Source organism: Salvelinus namaycush, chromosome 35 (genome assembly GCF_016432855.1).
Source record: "Salvelinus namaycush isolate Seneca chromosome 35, SaNama_1.0, whole genome shotgun sequence".
In the NCBI taxonomy this organism is placed as follows: Eukaryota; Metazoa; Chordata; class Actinopteri; order Salmoniformes; family Salmonidae; genus Salvelinus; species Salvelinus namaycush.
Window position 1 is genome coordinate 23,245,788 of NC_052341.1, and position 19,321 is coordinate 23,265,108.

At 41.7% G+C, this 19,321-nt stretch overlaps 1 long non-coding RNA gene across 1 annotated transcript; it reads left to right on the plus strand.

Annotated features, from left to right (window-relative positions):
* Positions 1–344: 344 nt before the first annotated feature.
* Positions 345–7,229, plus strand: LOC120029741. The gene is made up of 3 exons (XR_005473597.1): positions 345–805; positions 3,374–3,583; positions 5,421–7,229. It is a non-coding gene; the product is annotated as an uncharacterized LOC120029741 (long non-coding RNA).
* The last annotated feature ends 12,092 nt before the right edge of the window (positions 7,230–19,321 follow it).

Genomic DNA, 19,321 nt, shown 5'->3' on the forward strand with positions numbered 1-19,321 from the left:
CACACACACACACACACACACACACACACACACAGTCCCGCACTTGAGGAATGCATGTGTCAGCTGGCAGACGACCAGACGGACGAAACATGCACTCACGCACACACGCACACAAATGCTCACACACATGCAAACACACACACACACACATAAACACACACATCCCTCATCCCTTGTTCTTATGCGGTAAAAGGAGCTTGGTCTCCACAGTGACCAAACACAAAAAAGGAGGCAGGGCAACAAGAGCAGCTGGCCTCCAGAGATAGAGAGTGAGAGAGAGGTGTAGAGTGAGAGGGGGTTTGTGAGAGAAACAAAAAAAAACAGAGTGAGAGTGAATGAGTGTGGAAAGACGGCGCCAGAAGAGAGCGACGGAGGGGGAGTGGAGGCAGAGAAAGGGGAGAGACTTACTGCCAGTGCAAAAGACTAAGGAGAGAGAGCATAGTAGAGGAGGTACACAGACTCTCTCAGAAGACGAGAGCAGCACAAAGAAGCAGAACGTGAACACAGACTTTTAAAGAGAGAAACTGCTGGAAACTGCCATACTGACAACTGACAACCCAGTGAACTAAAGATACAGAACCTTTAAAAGGACAAAATAAAATCTTTCAGTCTGGAAAACTGGAATAAGCTAATTAGATGAGGTGAAGCAGCGTAGAGGAGACCACACAAAGTATAGGAATAAGAAGAGGGGGATGGTGAAAGAGAGAGTTTTTAATGGACATTTGAGAAACTTTGAGAGAAGTGGATAAACTCTGTACTGAAGTTGGAGAGAATGACACATTACCAAACTAATTCACCTCCAAAGGTAAGATTTTTGATACAGTAAAGTTTCCCTGTCAGTGATGTTTTATTTCTTTGTATATCGTTTACACTTGTTTTTTCAATGTCTGTTGGACATAAACATGTTCAATTGCTAAGATAAAATACAAACTGTAGTGGTTGACAATTGCTTGTTACATGAAAACAGTATATGTTTGAATATGACTTTCAGAACTTTTCAGCATTGCAGATATTCAGGGAATAAAGTTGGCTTTCAGTGAAACCTTTGGGGTCTCTTCAGACATTCACGTAAAGTAACATGAACCAGGAGAAGGGCCCAGGACAGATTGAATGGGAGAAAGGGGAGAGAGCCAGGGTGGGGGGAGAGGATAGAGAAAATAATGAGATGGGGGTAGGATAGAGTGAGATAGACAGACAGAGAGAGAGAAGAGGGGGAGAGAAACAGCAGAGGTCAGGTCATTCCTCAGAGTAACCCTGGCAAATCAAATGTTATTGGTCACATACACATATTTAGCAGATGTTATTGAGGGTGTAGCAAAATACTTGTGTTCCTAGCTCCAACAGCGCAGTATATCTTATATCTAATATCTTAACAATTCACAAACAATACACACAAATCTAAAAGTAAAAGAATGGAATTAAGAAATATATAAATATTAGGACAAGCAATGTTGGAGTGGCAATGACTAAAATACAGTAGAATAGAATACAGTATATATACTACCGTTCAAAAGTTTGGGGTCACTTAGAAATGTCCTTGTTTTTGAAAGAAAAGCACATTTTTTGTCCATTAAAATAACATCAAATTGATCAGAAATACAGCGTAGACATTGTTAATGTTGTAAATGACTATTGTAGCTGGAAACGGCTGATTTCACTCCTGAGTTCCAATGGCACGTTGTGTTAGCTAATCCAAGTTTATCATTTTAAAAGGCTAATTGATCATTAGAAAACCCTTTTGCAATTATGTTAACACAGTCGAAAACTGTTGTGTTGATTAAAGAAGCAATGAAACTGGCCTTCTTCAGAGTAGATGAATATCTGGAGCGTCAGCATTTGTGGGTTCAATTACAGCCTCAAAATGTCCTGAAACAAAGACCTTTCTTCTGAAACTCGTCAGTCTATTCTTATTCGGAGAAATGAAGGCTATTCCATGCGAGAAATTGCCAAGAAACTGAAGATCTCGTACAACGCTGTGTACTACTCCCTTCACAGAACAGTGCAAACTGGCTCTAACCAGAATAGAAAGAGGAGTGGGAGGCACAACTGAGCAAGAGGACAAGTACATTAGTGTCTAGTTTGAGAAACAGATGCCTCACAAGTCCTGAACTGGCAGCTTCATTAAATAGTACCCACAAAACACCAGTCTCAACATCAACAGAGTTCCTCTGTCCAGTGTCTGTGTTCTTTTGCCCATCTTAATCTTTTCTTTTTATTGGCCAGTCTGAGATATGTATTTTTCTTTGCAACTCTGCCTAGAAGGCCAGCATCCCAGAGTCGCCTCTTCACTGCTGACATTGAGACTGGTGTTTTGCAGGTACTATTTAATGAAGCTGCCAGTTGAGGACTTGTGAGGCATCTGATTGGAAAAAATGATGGAAAGCTTAGTGATGAAGACGGGAACACAACCTACTTGTAATATCAGAGTATAGTGAATAACTCCATATAAACATCTTCGTACAGGGATGGTACCATTTAAGAAACAATAAGGGAGATCACAAGACCAATGAGCAGACTGCCCAGGCAGTTAGTCTGTAAGTTACAGTAACAGTAGAGGAAACAGTGCACAGGCAGATTGTTGTGTTGCTGCATCAGATATTTGACACAGTGGTGTAACTGGGTAGTTCGTGCCACACAACACCACATAATGTGGCTTCAGTGCCTAGCAGCTTCTCACAAAGATAAGTGATTAGAGAACTAGATAAGTGCAAAGGAAGCATGTACTGTACACACACACACACACACACATTTGAGTCTAGTATCAACATGCGTTGGATAGCCCACACACAGCTGCTGTAGCTGATGACAGAGCCCAGTCTGAAATGCCAATCCTGAAATAGTCTGGACGGGTTATAATTAAATGACAGTATGGACAGTTCCAGCTACACCAGGACTTCTCACACACATTACACACCCACAGACAAACACACGCATACGCGCACACACACACACACAAATAAACACACGCATCAGCAGCCTGATTAGAGGGGTGAGATGTAATGCATGAGCATACAGGCGTTAAAATATAGAGAATAATATAAATATACATAAAACATAGATGTTGGAGAGTAATTGTAGAGCATCCAGAACAAATTGCATAGTTGACTAGAAGGGTTAGGGTGGGGTTAAAGGGCTATTTTGTCAAGGGCGAGTTTCATGCAAACACATAATACTGTCTTTTACCTAAAGAAACACTCAAAAAGTTCACAGTTATAGATGTGAGGAATGAAAGATATCATTCAGGAAAGTTCTTATAGGAAGTGTGTGCGTGCCTAAAGTGTATGCATGCGTGCATGAGCACCACCAACAATCTCTCGTGATGCAAACATCCTCTAATTCTCTCCATGTCTTTGTACCCTAATCCTCCCCTTAGGTGCAGTGCCATAAGTTCAAAACATTACCCCAAAGCTATTTGGATCCATCCCCAGTCTCCCTCTGTGTGTGACTTGACCAGGGGAATCCAAGATGGAGGTGAGGGAGGAGGTGTTGGACATCCTAAATAAGGTGTGGACTAAACTACAGAACCTCCCGCAGGCCAACTCGCTGGAGCTGGGGGCCTTCTTCATAATCATCCTCTTCGTCGGTGAGTCTAGGCACATGCCAGTCCATAGCCCCAACCCTTGGATACCTCTCGTAGACCTGAAAGCAGCATAAGGCAGTTCCAGAATTCAACTGTTTCAGCCTCGCTTAGTGCTTAGTTATTGTAACATGTTACATACAGTATGTCATAGTGACTGTTTCAATTATAACTGGGTAAAACCACATGAGTTGAATTACAGTGATCACAACAACACTAATGTAATCAGTAATGAATTTGATCATGCAACCTTTCAATCTGTTATTGGCAGAGCAACAAGTTAGTCTCTGTTTACATACAGTACCAGTCAAAAGTTTGGACACCTACTCATTCCAGATTTTTTTATTTTATTAAAAAAAAAAATTCTACATTGTAGAATAATAGTGAAGACATCAAAACTATGAAATAACACATATGGAATCGCGTAGTAACCAAAAAAGTGTTAAACAAATCAAAATATATTTTAGATTTGAGATTATTCAAAGTAGCCACCCTTTGCCTTGACAGCTTTGCACACTCTTGGCATTCTCTCAACCAGCTTCATGAAATGGAATGCATTTCATTTAACAGGAGTGCCTTGTTAAAACTTAATTTGTGGAATTACTTTCCTTCTTAATGCATTTGAGCCTATCAGTTGTGTTGTGACAATGTAGGGGTGGTATACAGAAGATAGCCCTATTTGGTGCAAGAACAGCTCAAATAAGCAAAGAGAAATGACAGTCATCATTACTTAGTGCTGAAGGCCAGGCAATCCGGAAAATGTCAAAAACTTTGAAAGTTTCTTTCACTTTGAAAGTGCAGACGCAAAACCTATCAAGCGCTGTGATGAAACTGACTCTCGCGAGGACCGCCACAGGAAAGCAAGACCCAGAGTTACCTCTGCTGCAGAGGATAAGTTCATTAGAGTTACCAGCCTCAGAAATTGCAGCACAAATAAATCCTTCACTGAGTTCAATTAATTAACAGACACATCAACATCAACTGTTCAGAGGAGACTGTGTGAATCAGGCCTTCGTTGTTGAATTGCTGCAAAGAAACCACTACTAAAGGACACCAATAATAAGAAGAGACTTGCTTGGGCCAAGAAACAAGAGTAATGGACATTAGACCAGTGGAAATTTGTCCTTTGGTCTGATGAGTCCAAATTTAGATTTTTGGTTCTAACCACAGTGTATTTGTGAGACAGGTGAATGGATGATCTCTGCATGTGTGGTTCCCACCATGAAGCATGGAGGAGGTGGTGTGATGGTGTGGGGTTGCTTTTCTGGTGACACTGTCAGTGATCAGCATGGCTACCACAGCATTCTGCAGCGATATGCCATCCCATCTGGTTTGCGCTTAGTGGGACTATCATTTGTTTTTTATCAGGAAATGACCCAAAACACACCTCCAGGCTGTGTAAGAGCTATTTAACAAGAAGGAGAGTGATGGAGTGCTGCATCAGATCACCTGACCTCAACCCAATTGAGATGGTTTGGGATGAGATGGACCACAGAGTGAAGGAGAAGCAGCCAACAAGTGCTCAGCATATGTGGGAACACTGTTGGAAAAGCATTCCTCATGAAGCTTGTTGAGAGAATGCCAAGTGTGCAAAGCTGTCATCAAGGCAAAGGGTGGCTACTTTGAAGAATCTAAAATATATTTTGATTTGTTTAACACTTTTTTGGTTACTACATGATTCCATATGTGTTATTAAATAGTTTTGATGTCTTCACTATTATTCTACAATGTAGAAAATAGGAAAAATAAGGAAAAACCCTTGAACGAGTTGCTGCGTCCAAACTTTTGACTGGTACTGTAATTTATGTTAGAAAGCTAAATCTCTCTTTCTCTCTCCTTCCAGCCACTTTCCTGTTTATGATTGTTCTATCCTGCGTTCACTGCTGTTGCTGTGGAAAGCCTAAATACCAGGGCTCCCGGGTCCAGCCCTTACAGGCTGTCTGAGGAGGAGCGGACAGTGGCCCAGTTGCAATACTTATAAAATGCACCCTTCCCTCCCTTCAAGGAAGGGAGGAAAGAGCAATTCAAGGGAGGAAGCAAGGAAGGGGATGCTCTCTAAAGTATTGGTATTGCCTGAACAATGTAGTTTGGAGGGGACAGACAGACTGCTATACAACCATCCTGAAGAATCCATGTGTGTATAAAGGCTGATGAGCAATGGCAGAAGTCATTAAGACTACTCAGCAGTAGTTGTAAACAGGACAATGATGCACTAGGAACAGAGCACTGTGGGCCTTGTTTCTGCGCTGTTGTTCTGTTTGACTCGGTCTGAGAACACAAACCACTCCGAGGTGGACAAAAACAGACCTACTCAATTTTTCTCATGTAATTTTAACCCGAAAGAGCTGATAGGTTTTATGTTGTGTGTTTTTTATAAAAAGATACATTAGAAATTCCCTTAGTTTTGTATCTTGTTCTTTGGAAGGTCTGTTTTTATGTCCAGAATGTCAAACCCCTCTCTGTTCTCCTTTAAGATGACCCCACGGAAAAAGTCCTGAAGTTCCAAAATTGTTTTTGTTTAGCTCTGTTTTCCACTGGAACGGGACAGACCAATAGAGAGTGCCCTCTGCTGCTGCAATGAGCACAAAACATTTAAGCCTACTGGGGCGGCAGGTAGCTTAGGGGTTGCATGGGGCCAGTAACCGAAAGGTTCCTGGATCGAATCCCCGAGCTGACAATGTAAAAATCTGTTGTTATGCCCCTGGTCAAGGCAGTTAACCCACTGCTCCCCAGTAGGCATTCATTGTAAATAAGAATTTGTTCTTAACCTTTATTTAACTAGGAAAATCAGTTAAGATGTGCCAAAGCAAAAAGTGGTGTTGCAACCTTGTCTAAGAGCATTTCGTATTATTCTGTATGTCAATCCGAAACACCCCATATAGTATGTTATGTTATGGTATGGTATAAATAAAGGTTAAATAATGTTTTTTTAATGTATTAATTAGTGGATGTCCATTACCCATTTCGTATGATTTGTTACGAATTACAATTCGTATTATAATGTTACGAATGTGCAAAACATGCAATATGTCATGAATTTGCTAAATGTACAATACGTTACGAATTCTCAAAACATTTGATATGTTATGAATTCTAGGTAGGTTGCTAGGTGGCTAACATTAGCTCGCTCGCTAACGTTAGCTAGGCTAGGGGTTAGGGTTAGCTAACATGCTAAGTAACATTCAAAGTAGCTAAAAAGTAGTAGGTAGTTGGAAAGTTGCTAATTAGCTCAAATGCTAATGTTGTCCTTGATGAGATTCAAACTTTCAACTTTTGGGTTGCTAGACTTTCGCATTATACGCCTGACCAACCACCCTACTTTTAATTTTTGCCTTGAGTAACCATCTGTCTTATGTAACCATACCAAATGATTCTCGGATTTAAGTACAGAATAACACAAAATTCCCTGAGACCAGATTCGCTATTGATGCAGTATTGTAGAAATAGGTCACCTTATAAATGGTGATTCGTGATTATTAGTAGTTATACCATCTCTGATTGTACAGTACTTGAGTATAATTAATTTAGAGTGAAACAAGCAGTGTTTTTATCTTATATTGATCTGTAGTTGTTACAGGAGCAATGTGTTTGTTTACAACTTTAGCTTTACTTAATGTTTAAGTGCTAATAAAACTAAGTACAATAAAGAATTTAAAAATTGACATTGTGATTCTTCTTGTTATTAGTACATAAATGATTGAGTGCATCGTGTCAACAGTTAAAATGTAATGTAACACTCCAATAACTGTCTGGGCCGATATCATATCTGACTTTCCTACAATTAGGCCTACTATCTATAAAATGACAAAGGCCACACCTTAGGACTAACCCACCCTATACCTGATACTTTCACTTTAGGTGCTGTTTTCTATACCACTACAAGACGTAGCTAATTCACATTAAAACATGTGTTTTTGGAACACTTCACATGTGAAATTCATGTGTTTTTTCAGTAACGGTTTTGCAGCAAAGCATGCCTTATCAGGCCTTGTAGCAGAGTCTCAGGCCTCACCTCCAAATATCATCAGTTAACATTAAACCAGCTATACATTTTACATTTACATTTAAGTCATTTAGCAGACGCTCTTATCCAGAGCGACTTACAAATTGCCCTCTCTCTCCTACTGCACCACATATTGAAAACCGTCACAACAAGAGAACTAGTTACAATCACTGCTTAGGCTCAAGGAATAAGATGGAATAAGGCTCTCATACAAAGGAGGGTCTTCTGGGTGCTGGAAATACAGATGAAAGGCCGGAGCAGATATTGAGTAACTAGCAGAGGCCTACACGTCCAGTCCCCAGGTCTCACAGACTGTACACACTGTAGCCGTTGCTGAGAACACTGAGAGATGGCTGTGGAAAGGTGTCAGTGATTGGAAACATGCTAATGAACAGCTCTGTAACATGTAGGAAAGCCTTGATATTTCTGTATAGGCTATAGCCTACTGCCAGCATTTTACAAAGTGAAACAAAGTTAACAGCTGTGGAATTAGGGACAGGGCTGGATTTCAAAACGGTTTCTTTGGTTGTTCTATGAAAAAGCTGGCTATACAAATCTGAATACATTTTCTAAATGGGCTTTCCCTGCGTTATTTCAACTAGACAGTCTTCGTAAAAATACAGTGAAACACTCCAGCTGGCTGGAGTGTTTACGGACATATTCAATCTCTCCCTATCCCAGTCTGCTGTCCCCACATGCTTCAAGATGGCCACCATTGTTCCTGTACCCAAGAAAGAAAGGTAACTGAACTAAATGACTATCGCCCCGTAGCACTCACTTCTGTCATCATGAAGTGCTTTGAGAGACTAGTCAAGGATCATATCACCTCTGCCTTACCTGTCACCCTAGACTCACTTCAATTTGCATACCGCCCCAATACACAGACGATCGCCATCGCACTGCCCTATCCCATCTGGACAAGAAGAATACCTATGTAAGAATGCTGTTCATTGACTATAGCTCAGCATTCAACACCATAGTACCCTCCAAGCTCATCATTAAGCTTGAGCCCCTGGGTCTGAACCCTGCCCTGTGGAACTACCTGACGGACCGCCCCCTTCCACACAGGGGCCCCCAAGGTTGCGTGCTCAGCCCCCTCCTGTACTCCCTGTTCACCCATGACTGCGTGGCCATGCACACATCCAGCTCAATCATCAAGTTTGCAGATGAAACAACAGTAGTAGGCTTGATTACCAACAATGACGAGACCGCCTACAGGGAGGAGGTGAGGGCTCTGGGAGTGTGGTGCCAGGAAAATAACCTCTCGCTCATCATCAACAAAACAAAGGAGATGATAATGGACTTCAGGAAACAGCAGAGGGAGCACCCCCCTATCCACATTGACGGGACCGCAGTGGAGAAGGTGGAAAGCTTCAAGTTCCTCGGCGTACACATCACTGACAATCTGAAATGGTCCACCCACACAGACAGTGTGGTGAAGAAGGCACAACAGCGCCTCTTAAACCTTAGGAGGCTGAAGAAATTTGGCTACACCTCCAATTGACTCAAATGATGCCAATTAGCCTATCAGAAGCTTCTAAAGATATGACATAATTTTCTGGAATTTTCCAAGCTGTTTAAAGGCACAGTCAACTTAGTGTATGTAAACTTTAGACCCACTGGAATTGTGATACAGTGAATTCTAAGTGAAATAATCTGTCTGTAAACAGTTGTTGGAAAAATTACTTGTGTCATGCACAAAGTAGATGTCCTAACCGACTTGCCAAAACTATAGTTTGTTAACAAGAAATTTGCGGAGCGGTTGAAAAAAGAGTTTTAACGACTCCAACCTAAGTGTATGTGAACTTCCGAATTCAACTGTACATAGACTTGAAATCATTGGCTACTTTAATGAATGGAACACTGGTCACTTTAATAATGTTGATATATTTTGCATTACTCATCTCAGATGTATATACTGTATTCTATTTTACTGTATCTTAGTCTATGCCGCTCTGACATTGCTCGTCCATATATTTATATACTCTTAATTCCATTCCTTTGATTTGATAACAGTAATGCCCATCGCTGCATGCGGCTGGCTGCGAGCGACGGAATGCCGCTGTGGGGATCAAAGGTGTAGGTGAAGGGTCTATGGTCCGTCAACAGTGTGAATCGTCAGCCAAACAGAAACTGATGAAATTTCTTAACGCCGAGTGCTTCAACTCTATCTGTGCATAGCTGCTCTCGGCTATACTTAACGTCCGTGATGCAAAAGCAATTGACCTTTCTTCACCTGGTGGCATTATGTGTGAGACAACAGCACCAACGCCATAAGGCGATGCATCACATGCCAACTGTAATGGCAAGTTGGGGTTGAAGTGGGTGAGAGCCTCTGACTGAGCTAAGGCTGTTTTTACATTTTTGAAGGCCTCCTCACATCGGTCTGTCCACTTCAGCTGTTTGGTTTTGTTCAAAAGTTAATGCTGTGGCTTTAACATGTTAGCTAGGTTTGGCACAAACTTTGTATAGAACGTCAGTAGACCTAAGAAAGATCTCACGTTCTGTGGGGATGGAGCTTCCACGATGGCCTTCCCCTTTGATGGTGCATTGTGGAGCCCTAAACTGTTGACGCATTTGTCCTTCCGGACCCTCAGACTGTACTCCTCCAGTCTCTGTAGTGTAGCATCCAGGTTTCTCAGGTGCTCCTGCTCGTCTTTGCCGGGGATGAGTAGATCATTGAGGTAACATTGGACCCCGGTGAGCCCGCTCAGTATCTGGTCCATAGCTCTCTGAAACAAGGCTGGAGCTGAGGTGATTCCAAAAGGAAGCCTCCGGTACCTGTACAGTCCTTTGTGAGTCACTATGGTCAACAGTTCTTGTGACTCTTGGTCCACATGCATCTGTAGATAGGCCTGACATAAGTCTAATTTACTGAATGTCTGTCCTCTAGCTAAACCAGAAAAGAGGTCGTCAATGAGGGGTAGTGTATATTTTTCAGCAGTCAAGACGGGGTTAGCAGTAACTTTGAAATCACCACAGAGTCTGAGTGATCCATCTTTTTTTATGACTGGAATGATGGGTGTAACCCATTCACTAACATTCACTGGATCCAATACTCCACTCTTGACTAGTCTGTTTAGCTCAGTTAAAATGTTGGTTTTATGGCGTATAGGACAAGTCTAGCTTTGAAGCATTTTAGCTTGCTGTCTGGTTTCCCGGTCAGTTTAACTTATGTCCTTCATACTGCCAAGTTCTCCATTGAACACATCTGTGAGTTTCCTCAATATCCCTTGTAGATTTGTGTGCTTTTTTGGAACCATGTGAATTTCCTGCCAGTTTAGTTTGATATTTTCCAGCCATGTGCGTCCTAGCAAAGCTGGATGGTTGCCTTTCACGATGTAGAGCGGTAGCTTTACCTTCTGTTTGTTGAGCTCCACTGTAACAATCATACTTCCTCTCACTGGAACAGTCTCAACATTGTATGTTTTCAGTCTCATCTTTGTGGGCTGTGGTGTGAGGTGATGTAGTTTCTCCTTCTATACAGCCTCAGACAGCAAAGATATAGCTGCTCCAGTGTCCACTTGCATCCGTACTGCTTTTCTATCCAGTAACGGGTGTCACCCAGTATCTGTGTCCATTGTCTGAAATGGACAAAACATGCAAACATTCATCCCCTTCAGACAGGGTACCACTTTGTTCATCCTCTGTGTGCTCCATTTTATGAACTTTCTTTTTGTACTTCCTGAAGTCGCTTTTCCTTTGTTCAGTACTTTTGTTTGATTGTGTCTTTTTGTTTTTACATGCACGTTCGATGTGACCCTTTTTCCCACAACCTCTGCACCAACACTCCTCTGCTTGGTGACCTGGTTTCCCACATCGATAGCATGGCTTGCCACCTACTGCCTTGCTTTTTAAATCCATAGACACCTTATGCACTTGGGTCGATGCACTTAGCTGCTGTGCGTCTTTATTTGCCATTCCCAATGACACACTCACTTCTATTGCTCTCTGCAATGTTAAGTTACTCTCAGTCAAAAGACGTTTCTGAATTGCCTCACTGCGCATGCCACACACTAACCTATCACGTATAGCGTCACTCAGTGATCACCCAAATTCACGGTATTCAGATATCTGTTTCAATACAGCCACAAACTGTGAGATTGACTCCCCCTCTTGATTTCTCGTATGAAACCTGAATCTCTCTGCGATTATCACTGGTTTGGGAGAATAAAGTCCTTTTAAAAAAGTAGCCACAATTTCATCATATGATTTATCACCAGGTTTTTCAGGCGTTACTAGGCTGTGCAGTAGATTGAACAGTCAATGTTGGCACAACTACTTCTGCTTTAATTCCATTTGCCAACACAAAGTACTTCAAATGTTCTGTGTAATTATTCCATTGTTCCACAGATTCATCAAATGTTCCTATATTTCCAACCAGTACCAGACATTTTTGGTTTATTATTTTTCTTTCTCACACTTTTTAGACAGTCCCTTACTCCTAGACCTTTATTTATTTTTTTACTCACAGTGGCTTTGGTCCAAACACTTACAAGACACACCCTTGTCCACTTACCCTCTCCTTTTGTCCTTGGGGGAATCCCCGTCGCCATCTAGGAAGACGGTCCAAATGATTAGCAAACAAGGGCAGTTTGCAAAGTAAGCCCCTCGGCCCTCGTTTTTAGTCGACTTTGCGAGTGTACAATTATGTTCACTCCGGGGCCTGAAACTCCCCAAAATTCAATTTGCGACGATTGTAGATCCGCTTAGAAAAGTCAGTGAAAACATATAAACAACATTAATGGAAAAGTCAACATACAAGTGTAAGTAAAAAATGAATGCAAATAAGTTCTAAATTGTGCTACTAATGCCCATGACTGCACAAACATGTCTCGTAAAAAGTAAATATGTTTTTGTTTGGTTATCTTTTGAAAATTGTAGAAATAAAACATGTTCCTTCTTCAGAAGTTCCAGCTAGGCAGGCTAATGTTAGTTAGCTAATTAATTTGCTATCTATCATACAGTAAGCGTATATTAATAATGATATATTTAATATAAGTAACGTAAACTCGTACATCGCCTTGGTCCGTACAATTGCCCTTATTTTAGCGCCCCAAAAACGTAATACTTCCAGATCAACTGTAATGTCAATACCATTGTAAAGCACAATTTCTCCCCTTTCCAACAGAATCAATTCCATGACCTAAACGCTGCCCGTTTCTGCATAATTCAAGCAGGCAATGAGCCCCGTCGGGTCTTTTTAAAAATGGCGGGTGGGGAAGCGAAGCTAATGCGTTATAGTGAGGAGAGATGTTGTGTGGGGAAAAAAAATTCGCTCGATCTGTCCAACTTATCACCTTATCGCCTCTAAAAATGTAAATAAAACACTATAAAGAGTTTATATAATGTGTCATTACATACCTATTTGAAGGTTTGTGTCGAATTTGAATCGGGTTTTTAGGGCGGTGCTAAAGTGATCTTAGAAGTAAACAGCGGCTTTGAGAATGATGATCGCATGAAATGATGACGCAAAAAATGACTAGGTATCCCCCCTTATGCCCGTCACTGTCCATTTCTTGTTTTTAAATGATGAGAGAAGTGCTACACCTGGTAGAGAGAGATTGTAAGACAGAAATTGTTGCTTTATGCATGCTGTACGTTGCAACATGACACGTCACGATGTAACGGAGGGTCAGTTTTTTCAACTTTTCTCCAATACTATAGAGCCATTACCATGTCGATCAACGCTTGAATAGAAACCTAGTTCACACCCCCGATTTTGAAGTCAACACAGTCGCTACAGTCCCATTAGTTTTCTTTGTAGCCTTGTTTGAATGTTGCGGTTGCGCACATTTGTACGGAATGGGGTGTTTATGTTAGACATGCACTCTTAATTGACTGTAGTGCATATAAAGCACCCACAAACTACCGGTGGCTGAAAACACAATCGTCGCGGGATTAACGAATGACGAATTTAAAAATCTTTCTTTCCTTCCTCCCTCGCCCCTTTCCCTGCAAGTGTATACTCGTCAGATGTCATGATACGTCATCAGAAGTGTCCACTTAATTTGAGGGCAGAGGGGATAGGGTGTGTCTTTTAAGTGTTTGGACCGCACTTGGGATTCCACTTTCTCCCACTACGAAACTCTTCCTCAAGGCTTTCGTTACTGTGACATCAGTAGCTAGCTAGCATCACTCGACTGGCTAGCTCCACGTTCCTTGCGTCTTTCTACAGTGAAAAAACTACTTACACTCAGACATTCTACCGAAAATAATGAACACAAACGTGAGAACGTTTCTTCCTCGTCGCCAGTTTTATTGTATAGCACACTGTATTACTTATACAACTAATATAAGGACGGGAGTAGAAACTAACGTGGGCATTGTTTAACTCGTTTCACAGAACAAAACATTCCAATGTACGTAAGCAGTGGGGTGTTACAGGTGTCCTAAAAGGGACAAACTAGAATATCAATACACAACAGGAGTCATTTCTGGGGGCCCACCATCTATGTCAATAGATGATAATTTTTTTTTAAAGAGGAGAAGGGAGGCTAGTGATTGAGGCCAAAAGGTTGATCAGTAGGAAATAGGGTCAAAGGAATTTAAGCTTATCAGTGATACTGAGGTTTGAGACGGTTTTGCCTGGGAAACTCCAATGGAATTGTATTAAAGCCTACTGTGTATCAGAGATACTTTTAAGGGGTTGGGAAACTCCAATGGAATTGTATTAAAACCTACTGTGTACTTTGCCCATACGTTGCCAATGGCCGTGCGGTGCATTCTGGGTACACTCCGACAAAGATAGCTCTCCTTCAAGGAGTCAATAGCTATGTTTCCATTAACTTGTCCAGTGATTTATTTTCTTTACATTTAGAAAGTTGGAATAGAAAATAGATGCAACATTTGCCTGCTAGGGTGCGTTTCCATTTATCTATATTGTGTCGATAAAAACAGCTGAACGTAAAGATGTCACCCCACCCAATAAAATAGATCTGTAAAAACCTACACCATCTAATAGAAATGTAGTGGTTGAAATGTTGCCATTACCCATTTAGGCAATAAATTGGCGACAGCCTGTATGCCCTCCCACCTCAAGTTTCATGTCTCAGGTAGTCAGGGAAAGCCAGCATGGATAGAATGCAATCATTTACTAATATTTGCCATATTCTAATTAAGATATAAGGCATGAGGGGGTGTGGTATATGGTTCTGAACACAGACTTTAGCCGTGGTATATTGGCCATTTATCACAAACCCCGAGGTGCCTTATTGCTATTATAAACTGGTTACCAATGTAATTAGAGCAGTAAAAATAACTTTTGTCATACCCGTGGTATACAGTCTGATTTACCAGGACTGTCAGCCAATCAGCATTCAGGGCTCGAACCACCCAGTTTATAATCATTCTTATGTCGCCACGTCCATGCCATGGTGAAACTCCTATAGATCTGAAATAATTAGATGAAACTTGCCAGCCAACCAGAAAAGCAAGGCAAACCAATTCAGTCATCCTTGAAAGACAGGACAATCCTTGCCTGCAAAGAAACATCATTTTTATAGTCGATTTTTTTTTATTTTGCAAGCAGTAGACATTTAGAATGAAATATGGAGTAGAGCTTCTAGTACGTTATGACATCACGTGCCTGGCGTATCTTGAAAAGTATTCAGCAATCAAAATGTATTTTATTTATTTTTTCTGCAATAAAAGGTATACAAAATACAAATCCACCCGTTGAGCAAATAAAAATGTTGATCTTTATAAAATGTATTCTATATCTGCCGTTTCCATTACACATGTCGTAATATTTTTTTCCCCACATTGACCCAGATTTATTCTACAAAAGCAATGGAAACCTGCATAATTGGAGTCAATTGGGCACTAGCACAAAAAAACAACATGATCAAGAATTATGTGAATAAGGTCAACATTACAAATCTTTTCCAGGATTTGAGATAATTAACTTGTCCTCTGTAATAGGCCATCATTGCAGATAATAATTTGTTCTCACCTGACTTTCCTAGTTAAATAAAGGTTAAATAAAAATACATATCGTATAGCTTAGAAATCATGACATTACTAACTTTCTAGGAAAATAGGAAGGTTTCTTGACACACAACCTGACTTTTAGAAGGGATTGTGTGACGATTAGTTTAGCAATCGCGTGACACAGCATTACAACATGAACGCGATTGTTCGACAGTCTGCTGGGTGGAGCGTTGTTATCTTCACCTTCTTCTTCTTCTTCTTCTTATGTTCCCCAGTTTCTGTGTTGTGGGTTTGTATGTGTGTGTGTATTTCAGGAAATGGCTTCCTGGATTCCAAATAAGCTGCTTTGGAATCCAGGAAGCCATTTCCTGAAATACACACACATACAAACCCACAACACAGAAACTGGGGAACGTAACACACCCACCCCAAAACCTGCAAACTCCCATTTTGCAACAAATAAACCAACACGCATCCCCAGTTACTAAACCTGTGAGAGAGCATCGGCGATCACGTTCATCGAACCCTTCATATAGTGAATCTGTATATTGTATCCTTGTACAATCAGAGCCCACCGCATAAGGCGGCGGTCCTGATTGTACATTTGCTTTAGAAACACTAAAGGATTATGGTTCATGAAGACCAGTACAGGCAAGGCACTGGAGACCACATATACCTAAAAAAACTGTAAGGCTAGCAATAAAGCCAGTGTCTCTTGTTCAATGGTGGAGTACCTTGACTGACACGAGTTGAACTTATGAGAGAAGAAACTGACGGGCCCATCCACTCCCTCTTCATCTTCCTGCAAGAGAACCGCACCCACCCCCACTATACAAGCGCCTACCTCCAACTTAAAAGGTTTGTCAAAGTTGGGGGTGGCAAGCACTGAGGCACTACAAAGTAGCGCTTTGGCGGACTCAAAAGCATAGTTACATTCCTGGGACCACTTAAATGGTACTTTGGGACTAAGCAGAGATGTAAGGGGAGCTACTACCATTGAAAAATTCTTACAGAACGTACGATAGTACCCTACCATCCCCAGGAATCTGCGCAACTGGTGGCGAGTCGTGGGAGCAGGAAAAGAAACAATTGCTTCCACTTTGCCAGTTATGGGGCGCACTTGACCTCGTCCCACCTGCTTCCCTAAGTAAGTCACAGTAGCCTTCCCAAACTCAGACTTGGCCAAATTGAGGGTTAAAGAAGCATTCTCCAACCGCTGAAACACACTTTTCAAGGTGGCGAGATGTTCAGACCAGTAGACGAATGAATCACCACAGCGTCGAGGTAAGCAGTACAATTTGGCACATCCACAAACACAATGTTAACTAGGCGCGGAAAAGTAGCAGGTGCATTACACATTCCAAAGGGCATCATAGTGTATTGTACGAAGTTATCAGGCGTCACAAAAGCCGAGGTGTCAGAAGCTCGAGAGGTCAGAGGCACCTGCCAATAACCTTTTAGCATATCTAACTTACTAACGTAAGCAGCAGAGCCAATTCTATCAATGCAGTCATCTAATCGAGGTAGAGGAAAAGTATCAGACTTTGTAACTGCATTTACGCGACGATAGTCCGTACATAAGCAGGACGTACCGTCAGGCTTAGGAATAAGAATACACGGGGAACACCAGAAGCGGTTACTGGGTTTTTCCATGTCATTCTATAATAAATAAGCTACCTCACTTTTCATTACCTTCCTTTTCTTAGCGTTAACTTGGTACGGATGCTGGCGTATAGGAGCAGCGTTCCCCACATCCACGTCATGTTCCAAGATGGACGTGCGACTTGGAACGTCCTGAAACACATTGAGAAAACTATTTATCAATAGGATAAGATCATTAGTTTGATTGTTATCCAAATGTTCCATTTGAGAGGGTAACTTTTTCAGCATCTCCGAATTACATAAGCGTTCACACTGCTGTAACATATGGCTTAACTCCAACCCGTCCTCCTTATCTTCCTCTAGGTCCCAGCCAGGCTTCAGCACCACCGCAGCCACACTGGAGACAGCGGGCTGGACCGGCTTACCTGAGGAGCTGTCTGGAGGGTCAAGCATATAATATGCTTTCAGCATGTTAACATGACACACACGGGAAAAACGCCTACGATCTGGGGTCTTTATCACATAATTGGTGTCACTGAGTTTCTTTTCCACAAGATATGGCCCAGAAAAACATGCCGACAGAGATGAGGAAGGGATTGGCAACAAAACTAAAACTTGATCCCCTGGTGCAAAAGAACGGCCAACAGCCTCTTTGTCATAATGTAAATTCATGTATTTTGAGATGAGGAGAGAGACTTTTGGGATAACGCACATGCGGCGTGCAGTCTCTCCCGCATCTTACTGACATAATCCAACACATTTCTAGGGGCGCTACTGGGTGTAGGAGATAGGATATGCTCCTTCAAAACTTTTAGAGGACCCTGTGGGGTGTGTCCAAACACAAGGTCAGCAGGGCTGAACCCTAAGGACTCTTTTATTGTTTCCCTGATAGCAAATAGTACAAAGGGCACCCCCTCATCCCAATCGGTACTGGTATCCATGCAATACTTGCGTAGCATCGCCTTTAGCGTCTGATGCCAGCGTTCGAGGGCTCCTTGACTCTCCGGATGATACGGACTGGAGACCTGATGGGAAATACACAGTGTCTTTAACACATTTGAGAACAGTTTTGACATAAAGTTGGTTCCCTGATCAGTTTGGATTACTTTAGGGACTCCAAACCTAGAGAAAAACTTCACTAGTGCCTTCACCACAGTCTTAGCCGTTATAGTATGGAGAGGGAAAGCCTCTGGGTATCGAGTAGCACTGCACATTATTGTTAGTAAGAACTGGTTACCTGACCTGGTTTTCGGTAACAGACCTACACAATCGATTATCACTCCTTCACTCCTTCAAACGGTTCCCCCACCACAGGAATCGGGCAGAGCGGTGCACAAGGAACTGTTTGATTCGCTTTCCCAGTGAGTTGACATACATGACATGTTTTACAAAATTGGACAACATTAGACTTCAAACCTGGCCAGAAAAGATGTTGAAGGACTCGGTTATAAGTCTTCGTGATCCCCAAATGTCCGGACCACGCCTGGTCATGGGTGAGTGACAGCACATGCTGTTGGAACGGTGTAGGAACAACCACTTGAAACACTTCACTCCAGTCACTAACTGTGTTATGACCTGCACATTTACGCTTTAGCTTCCTCAATGGAAATTACCGAAGCAAAACACTTGCGAAGACTGGTGTCTCCCTTTTGACATTCAATCACCTTCTCGGGATGACAGACAAAAGAATGTAATGTAATTGGGGTGCGATTTCGCTTTCCCCTGCCTTGGTTTTTACCCCCATAAAAACTGTCGACCTTGCAGAAGGAATACTCGGTGCATTGCCTTCTACCTCAACATTCTCAAAAATGGAACTAGACAAATCCACCACATCTCCCAGCTTCTGAGATTGTGCCCTAGTTAACTTCTCTGCGCTACGGATCCCTTTTACGGGATCATTTTCCTAAACAACCGCTGAATTGCAGGGCGCAAAATATTACTAAAAATATTTATAATCATGCAATCACAAGTGAAATATACCAAAACACAGCTTAGCTTGTTGTTAATCCACCGATCGTGTCAGATTTTGAAAATATGCTTTACAGCGAAAGAACTCCAAGCTTTTGTGAGTGTATCAATCAATGCTAGAACAGCTAGCCCCAAATTAGCATGCTCACGAAAGTCAGAAAAGCAATAAAATTAATCGCTTACCTTTAATAATCTTCAGATGTTTGCACTCACGAGACTCCCAGTTACACAATAAACGT